General features: G+C 43.8%; 1 long non-coding RNA gene across 1 annotated transcript; it reads left to right on the top strand.

Annotated features, from left to right (window-relative positions):
• The first annotated feature begins 940 nt into the window (after positions 1–940).
• Positions 941–4,640, top strand: LOC309843202. The gene is made up of 2 exons (XR_014300006.1): positions 941–1,091; positions 4,521–4,640. It is a non-coding gene; the product is annotated as an uncharacterized lncRNA (long non-coding RNA).
• Positions 4,641–8,887: the final 4,247 nt, after the last annotated feature.

Here is an 8,887-nt window from a genome sequence, read left to right as displayed (position 1 = left end):
GCTTTTCCTGTAATAGGACAGGCCCTGTCCAACCTCACAGGGCCAGTCAATGGTGGGACTGGGATTTGAACCCAGGCAGTCTGACTCCGGAGTGGAGGAGCTCCATGGCCTCCCGGACAGCCTCCTAGGGAATAAACACTAAGACGGGCAAGGCTAAGTCCTGGTGGGTGCTGTTTCTGCTAACCAGATAGCGGCTGAGTCAATTTGCAGAGATAAGGGAAGAGAGCGTGGAGGAAGACAGATTGCGGATCTTTTACCGGCTTTGGGGGCGCCTCAGCACACAGAGGATGGCAGAGTTTGGGCACATGGGCCCCTATGGTCAGTAACATTTTGAAGCACCGGATGAAGCATGGAGGCTTCGGTCATCTGAACTAATCCACTCAACCATTTTGGGGGGAGAAATTCGTTTTATGGGGCACCTGTGTGGCTCAGTGGGTTGAAGCCTCTGCCTTTGGCTCAGGTCCTGATCCCAGGCTCCTGGGATTGAGCCCTTATCTGGCTCTCCGCTCCGCAGGGAGCCTGCTTCCCTTACTTTCTCTCTGCCTGCCTCTGCCTACCTGTGATCTCTGTCTATCAAATAAATAAAATCTTTAAAAACAAAAGAAAAAAAAGAAAAAATATATATATATATATAAAAAGAAGTTCATTTTATTATCTCTCCACTCTGCAGAAAAAACTGAGGCTCAGAGGCTGTGAGATTCGCCTGAGGTCAAACAGATCCCCAAATGCGTCACCCAGCTATAATTTCCTCTCCCAGGTCTATCTGTCCCTGAAGCTGTGTTCCTGGGCCACATGTTCTCTGCGCCATGATTGAGACTGAGGCATTCGGTGTGGGCAGCTCTGTGGGCCTTGGAGGCCAGCCATAGGTGGGAGGAGCAGGGTATGCAGAAACTGGAGAAAAATCAAACAGGACAAAACCACAAAAGCTGTCCCTTCCCCCAGAAGTTTCAGGCCAGCAAACACAGTCTTGAAGAGAACAAACACTCCTTCGGGAAGAGAATCAATGATAAGGTCAGAGGGAGGCTGAACAGTGGAGTCCTCCTGCTCTAGCTGAAGCTCATCTCTGGGTTTCAGCCCTGCAGTCATGATTGGTAAACGTTCTGCTTGCTTAAAATGTGTTTTGTAAGTTCTCCGGGTTTGTTTGTTTCTTTGTTCATAGCTCTTAGACGTTAAGCTTGAGGATTGTTAGAAAGCCAAATGTGTCTGTTCCTACCCATCTCTTCTCTTCTGAGCATTTATTTATTTATTTATTTGACACAGAGAAAGAGATCACAAGTAGGCAGAGAGGCAGGCAGAGAGAGAGGGGGGAGCAGGCCCCCTGCGGAGCAGAGAGCCCGATGTGGGGCTTGATGCCAGGACTCTGAGATCCTGACCTGAGCCAAAGGCAGAGGCTTAACCCACTGAGTCACCCAGACGCCCCTCTTCTGAGCATTTATTAAGTGCTTTCTGAAGACGATAGGTCAGAAAAGATAGACGGAGCTCTCATGCCTCATCTAGCATTGTGCCAAAACTACAGTGTAAAAGACACACAAGAAAAATGAAGGCCAGGAGCGCCTGGGTGGCTCAGTGGGTTAAAGCCTCTGCCTTCGGCTCAGGTCATGATCCCAGGATCCTGGAGTCTAGCCCCTCATCAGGCTCTGTGCTCAGTGGGGAGCCTGCTTCCCCGCCCCTCCCCGCCACCGACACCTGCCTCTCTGCCTACTTGTGATCTCTCTCTCTCTGTCAAATAAATAATTTAAAAATCTTAAAAAAAAAAAAAAAAGAAAAGAAAAGAAAAGAAAAATGAAGGCCAGCCACTGTGGGCATGGAGTGGTCTAGAATCCAGGGAGAGAGTTAATTAGAAGATGATCCCGGGAGACCTAAAGCACATGGATGCCAGTGCTAGGAAGATGCTAGGGGACTAAGGGGCTCCCTAATAGCTCTTTTGGGGTGGTGGCTTCCCGTATAAGGATGAGGATTCTCAACTGGAAGGAAAGGACACTGGGCAGAGAACCAGAGTACCTGGGAACGGGCCTCAGTTCTCACTCCAGTTACTAGTCCACGCCGCCTCACCTCCCCGTCCCCCCTCAGATTCCCAGCTCTGCCAGCTTCAGAAAGTGTACAGAACGGAACTCTAAATGCATTCTTGAACACTACAAGAAATACCAAGATAATGAAAGTATTTAAATAAGAGTAACTTCAAGATTTACTTTTCTCTTAGTCTCAGTGTTTTTTGGTTCCGCCGACATTAGAAACTGCCTCTCCAACTGGTCTAGGTCTGACATAGATTTCTCTAAAAAAATTTTTTAAAGATTTTGTTTATTTATTTGACAGACAGAGACCACAAGTAGGCAGAGAGGCAGGCAGAGAGAGGAAGGGAAGCAGGCTCCCCACTGAGCAGAGAGCCAGATGCAGCGCTCGATCCTAGGACCCTGAAATCATGACCTGAGCCAAAGCAGAGGCTTTAACCTACTGAGCCACCCAGGCGCCCCTCCCTTAGTCATTTTAAATCTAGAAGAATCTCCCCCTCTAGGATACTGACTTTTTAAAGACATCTGACTTTAAAATAAAGATATTTTTAAAATATTTAAAATGTTGTACATTTTAGATTCATTTGGTTGGCTCCTCCTGGCATTATTTAGCTCATTCCTCTCTCCCCTATTTTTCCTGCATACAGGAAGTTAGGTTTAAAGACATGATCACATTTAGAATGGCGAGAATATTTTGTGAGTAAAGCCATGTCTGTTTCATTGCATCCGGTCAGGAACACATAATGGCTGGTTGTCTAACTCTCAGTGATGCTAAGTTAGATTTTTGGTTAAGACTGTGACCACCAGGGGTGCCTGGGTGGCTCAGTGGCTTAAAGCCTCTGCCTTCACCTGGGGTCATGATCTTGGGGTCCTGGGATTGAGCCCCACATTGGGCTCTCTGCTCAGTGGGGAGTCTGCTTCCCTTCCTCTCTCTGCCTGCCTCTCTGCCTACTTGAGTTCTCTGTCTGTCAAATAAATAAATAAAATCTTAAAAAAAAAAATGACTGTGACCACCAGATCTCTCCAGAAAAAGCGTATTTTCCCTCTCTGCAATTTGCAAGTAATCTCTGGGTGATACCTGGGCACAGGCCAATATCCCATTGACCTACAACCTTTCCCTTAATGGATTTGGCATCCACTGATGATATTTGCCTGGTTCAGTAACTTCACGGGGTTGCAAAATGGCAAATTTTAAAATGCTATCATTCCCTCTACATTCCTTTGTAAAGAAGAACTTTCCTTCACCAGCTGGGGATGAACTACAATGCCTTCTAAATACTTACTTTTTATCAATTTCAGAATAGGTTGATGTAATAATTACCTCCAGTGTTAACACAAGAATTTTGTTTTCTCTCTCTCCTTTTTTTTTTAAATTAAAAAAAATTTTTTCAAGTAGGCTCCAAACCCAGTATGGAGCCTAACATGGGGCTTGAACTCATGACCCTGATACCCAGACCTGAGCCGAGATCAAGAGTCAGATGCTTAACTGACTGAGCCACCCAGGTACCCCAAAGATTTTATTTAAGTAATCTCTACACCCAACATGGGGCTTGAACTTACAATCCTGACGTCAAGAGTTGGATGGCTCAGTTGGTTAAGCCACTGCCTTCGGCTCAGGTCATGATCCCAGAGTGCTGGGATCGAGTCCCACATCGGGCTCCCAGCTCCGCGGTGAGTCTGCTTCTCCCTCTGACCTTCTCCCCTCTCATGTTCCCTCTTACTCTTTCTCTCCTTCTCAAATAAATAAATAAATAAATAAAATCTTTAAAAAAGAGAGAGAGAGAGTTGGATGCTTCACTGACTGAGTTAGCCAGACACCAACCCCCTCTCTTTTTTTGATAGTCATTATGAACTCTTGGATTTTATTTATTCAATGTTTTACAATAGGTTACAGTCATTAGTGTTTTTAATGATCAAATTGTCCTAATGGTGGCCTGGGGAGCCCTTTAAACTAACTTTGGGTCATTTTAATGTGTCCCTATTAGTTTCTGACCATGTTCTTGCTTTCTGGCACAAAAAGTTCACCTTATACATTCCCTGCACCAGCCCTGGAATCTGCCATTCCTCTAAAGAGCTCTGATTCCTTTTAGTCAGGAAAGGCATTTACAAACAAGAATTTGGGCGTTAGTTGTCCTCATTGCTACTGTAGGGTTATCACAGCATTTTTGAAAAGTAAAAGCACATAATACCAAGGCAAGGTATTTTTATCTCATCACAATTTACTTTCTTTTAATTTAAGTGCCTCAGAACCTGCCAAAGTTACGATACGCTTCCCGGTTTGGTCTAGGTCTTCTTTTTTTTTTTAATTATCTTTTTAAACAACCAATTAGTGCAAAAATACCAACAACAAAAAACTGCAGTCCCTTATTCTCCTCATCTATATACTTACATATATTTAAATAATAAATCTATTCTGCAAAATTTTGATTCATTCATTTTAGAGATTATCTGTTGATGACATATTATAAGTGAAGGCTTTCATCTCAAACATTCCTGTATCATGTCCTCCAGGACCCCGGGATCATGACCTGAGCCGAAAGCAGAGGCTTTAACCCGCAGAGTCACCCAGGCACTCCTCAATGTTTTCATTATTATAACTAAATAAATTTTATTCAATACTGACCCAAGAAATATCCTTTCTTGTGCAACTTTTTCTTTTTCCTGGAGTTAGTAATTGCCTTGTTTTTTCCCCTTGTTTTTTCTCCTTGAACATCCAAATCTACATCCTCAAAAAGCTGTATGAACCTCTCAAAGTTTTCCTTATAGTCAACTCTGTCAACAGTCGATATCCTTCATGTTTGAAAAAGGCTTTATTCAATGATCACACTTGACTGACAGTCTGGTTGCATATAGAATTTTAGGTTGAAAATCATTTTTTTCTCAACACTTTGAAGATATTTTCCCATTACCCTCTAGCTTCTCTTGCTGCTTTTGGGAAGCCTAATTGCTTTCTTGGTCATTTGTATAATCTGCGTGTTATTCCTGAAACATTTATGATCACCTTATCACTCGCAGCCTGAAATTAAAGATGATGATTTCGTTTTCCCGAAGATCTTTTTTGTTGTTGTTCATTGTCCCAGGCATATGATAATCTTTTCACTCTAGATGTCCTTGTTCTTCAGCTCTGGAAAAGTTTGTTGTAGTATTACTTTAACAATCGCTTCTCTAGTGTTTTTTTTTATTAGCTAGCTGTTGCTGCCATGAGCCACCATTAAAGAGAAAAAACCAACTCTCTTCTGTTGTGCAAATTTTCCTTTTCATTCTACTTTCTGTGGAACTTCTCCAACTTTTACCTTCAATCTTTTTATTGGCTTTTTAAAAACATCTGTATTTTTATTTTCCCAGAGATCTTTCTTATTTGTTGATTTCTCCTCAATTATAGCCACGGTTCTTTTTGCACAGTAGTAATATTTTATTTAACTCTCTGAGGACATTAATGATAGTTTCCTTGATTTTTTTTGCACACAACATTATGTCTGTTCCATCAGGATAATTATTTTCTGTTTGTTTATTGTGGTTTTGTCTTTCATCTTAGAGGTTTTCTGAACAGAATTTTTGCTCAGAATCCACAGCCCACCTCCTGGGACTTTTCGGAGTATTTCGCAGGGGGTTTTTGTTCTGACTCCTTTTGTTACTTTTCCTGGGGCAGAAATTGTGGGTCCAGAGTGGTAACATACTAATTTATTTGAGTAGTTATATACAAGGCTCTGTTTTGAATAATTCTTACCTCAAACCTATGAGGCAAGCAGGACTATTATTAGCACTTCCCAGCTAAGGAAACTGAAGCACAGAGAGACCATGTAACCTGGCCAAGGTCACACAGCCTGTACATGGCAGAGCTGGTGTTCTTGACTCCAGAACCTGTCCTCTTAATCACCTCTAATCAATCAGTTGGTCTAATCAATCAATCAATCATCCTGCCTTATTTGGAACCCTGGGGAAAAACTGCTTTTATTTGCGTTTAGCTGACACAAAATGTTACCTGAGTTTCAGGTATACAGCATAGTGATTCAACAACTCTGCATTTTCCTGTGCTCACCACGAGTGTGACTACCATCTGACACCATGTAGCACTATTAAACACCATTGACTATATTCTCTATGCTGTGCTTTTCATCCCCATGACTTATCATTCCATCACTGGAAGCCCGTGTCTCCCACTCCCCTTCACCCATTTGCCCACCCGCTCCCCAAACATGTCTTTTTCTATTCTTTTTTTTTTTTTTAACATTTTATCTATTTATTTGACAGAGATCACAAGTAGGCAGAGAGGCAGGCAGAGAGAGGGGGGAAGCAGGCGCCCCACTGAGCAGAGAGCCCGATGCGGGGCTCGATCCCAGACCCTGAGATCATGACCTGAGCTGAAGGCAGAGGCTTAACCCACTGAGCCACCCAGGCGCCCCTCTTTTTCTATTCTTTATAGAAAACAATCACAACATTTTCAGATTTATTGACCATTTACAAAGTGCCAGACACTGTTCCAAGCACTTTACATGGATGCGTTCGTGTAATTCTAACAATGGCTCTATAAAGTAGGTACTGTGTTTGGTTGCATTGTACAAAGACCCTTTGAGAGGTTAACTTGCTCAAGATCCCCAGATAGTGAGGACAGCACGGGATTTCAAATCAAGGCTTTCCAGCGTCAGGACCTTCCTTTCTTGGACTCTGTCTTTGTCTTTGTCTTTTCCTTTCTGGGCCTTGGAAATGGTGTTGAGTTTATCGCCCCCCGCACATCATGACCCACTATCCTCTTCCATTTGAGCCAAGTCTCTCTTATTTCACTATTTCCCCCACTTATTCCTAATCCCTATCCACTTCCATCTTCCCCCGGACCCTCACACAGGTATTTGCTATCTGTCCTTAAGTTTGCCCCTGGCTTTGCAAAGCAGGCGCGGTTGTTCAGTGCATGTACTCAGCAAAACCAGACATTTATGCCGTGCTTGCCATGTGCCAGGTGGTATCCCCGACCAAGGATCAACAAACAACAGCCCGTTGCCCGATTTTGTACGACACACAAGCTAAAATCGGTTTTTACATACTTAGTTGAAACAAAATCAAAAGAAGAATATTTCGTGATATGTGAAATTCGAATTTCAGCGTCCATCAGGTTTAGGGGCACACGGCCACGTTCACCCATTTATATATTGTCCTCATGCCGCATCAGCTTTATGGCATGAGACCTGAAGTATTTACTATCTGGTCCTTTACAGGAAAATGATTTCTGAGCCCTGCTCTAGATGTTGGAGTACAGTAGTGAGCATATGTTTTAAATTTATATAAAAAAAGTGACGGTCTAATGGGGTGGAGGGGTGCATATATTCATCACCCCATCTGGGACTTTTTTTTTTTTTTAAGATTTTATTTATTTATTTGTCAGAGAGAGAGAGAGCGCGCGCACACACAAGCAGGCAGAGTGGCAGGCAGAGGCAGAGAGAGAAGCAGGCTCCCCTCGGAGCAAGGAGCCTGATGATCCTAGCCGAAGGCAGTGGCCCAACCAACTAAGCCACCCAGGTGTCCCCCCATCTGGGACTTTTGAGAATGAAAGAGACGTGGGACAGCTTAGTGCAAACTGTCTGTCTGTCCCTGGAAAACTAGGATATGTGGTCAACTCTGAATTGTCATCCTGCCTGAGATCACCAGCTTTGTAGTGTTTTTAGAATTTTTCATGTTATGAACACACATCTAGAACAGGGCTCAACCCACTAGGGCCAGATCTGGGCCACCACAGTTTCTGTACAGCCAAGTTGTACAGTTTCTGTGGAATCAAAGATTTTCAAATGGTTGGGGAGAAAAAAGATCAAAAGAAGAATAATATTTTGTGACACATGCAAATCATATGAAATTCAAATTTCAACGTCCATAGTTTCATTTAAAACAGCCCCGCCCACTCATTTGCATATCATCTAAGGCTGCCACAGAGACCCTATAGTCCCAAAAGTCTAAAATATTTACTCTCTGTTTTTTTTTTTAAAGATTATATGTTTTAATTTATTTTAGAGAGAGTGTAGGTGAGTGCGGGTGATGAGCAGATGGGAAGGGATAGAGAATCTGAAGTAGACTCGTGCTGAGCTCAGAGCCTGATGTGGGGCTCGATCCCACAACCCTGAGATCATGACCTGAGCTGAAATCAAGAGTCGGATGCTTAACTGACTGAGCCACCGAGGTATCCCATACTATCTGGCCTTTTATTTTTTATTACTTTCTTTCTTTCTTGAAAGATTGTATTTATTTCTCTGAGAGAGAGAGGGAGTGAGCCCAAGCCAGGCGGAGAGGCAGAGGCAGAGGGAGAAGCAGACTCCCCGTGGAGCAGGGAGCCTGACCTGGGGCTCCATCCCAGAACTCTGAAATCAGGACCTGAGCTGACGGCAGACATTTACTGATTGTGTCACCTTCCAGCACCCCACTATCTGGCCTTTTATAAAAAGGTGTGCTGAGCTGTGCTCTGGGTGACGGCTTCCTTTTTTTAAATAATTTTGTATTTTTTTTTTTAAGATTTTATTTATTTATTTGACAGAGATCACAAGTAGGCAGAGAGGCAGGCAGAGGCGGGGAAGCAGGCTCCCTGCAGAGCAGAGAGCCTGATGTGGGGCTCGATCCCAGGACCTCGAGACCATGACCTGAGCCAAAGGCAGAGGCCCAACCCACTGAGCCACCCAGGCGCCCCTTAAATAATTTTTTTAAAAGATTATTTATTTATTTGAGAGAGTGTGTGTTTGCGGCGGCAGGGGGATGGCGGGAGGAGGGGCAGAGGGAGATGGAGAGGGAGAGAGAGAATCTCAAGCAGACTCCACAGGAGTGCGGACCCTGAGGCAGGGCTTGGTCTCGCCACCCCACGCTCCTGACCCGAACCAAACATCAATCGTCCGACACCCAACTGA

The sequence above is a fragment of the Mustela nivalis genome (assembly GCF_964662115.1).
Source record: "Mustela nivalis genome assembly, chromosome: 10".
In the NCBI taxonomy this organism is placed as follows: domain Eukaryota; kingdom Metazoa; phylum Chordata; class Mammalia; order Carnivora; family Mustelidae; genus Mustela; species Mustela nivalis.
The sequence above is the reverse complement of the archived record's forward strand: the minus strand, read 5'-3'. Positions and strand labels throughout refer to the sequence as shown.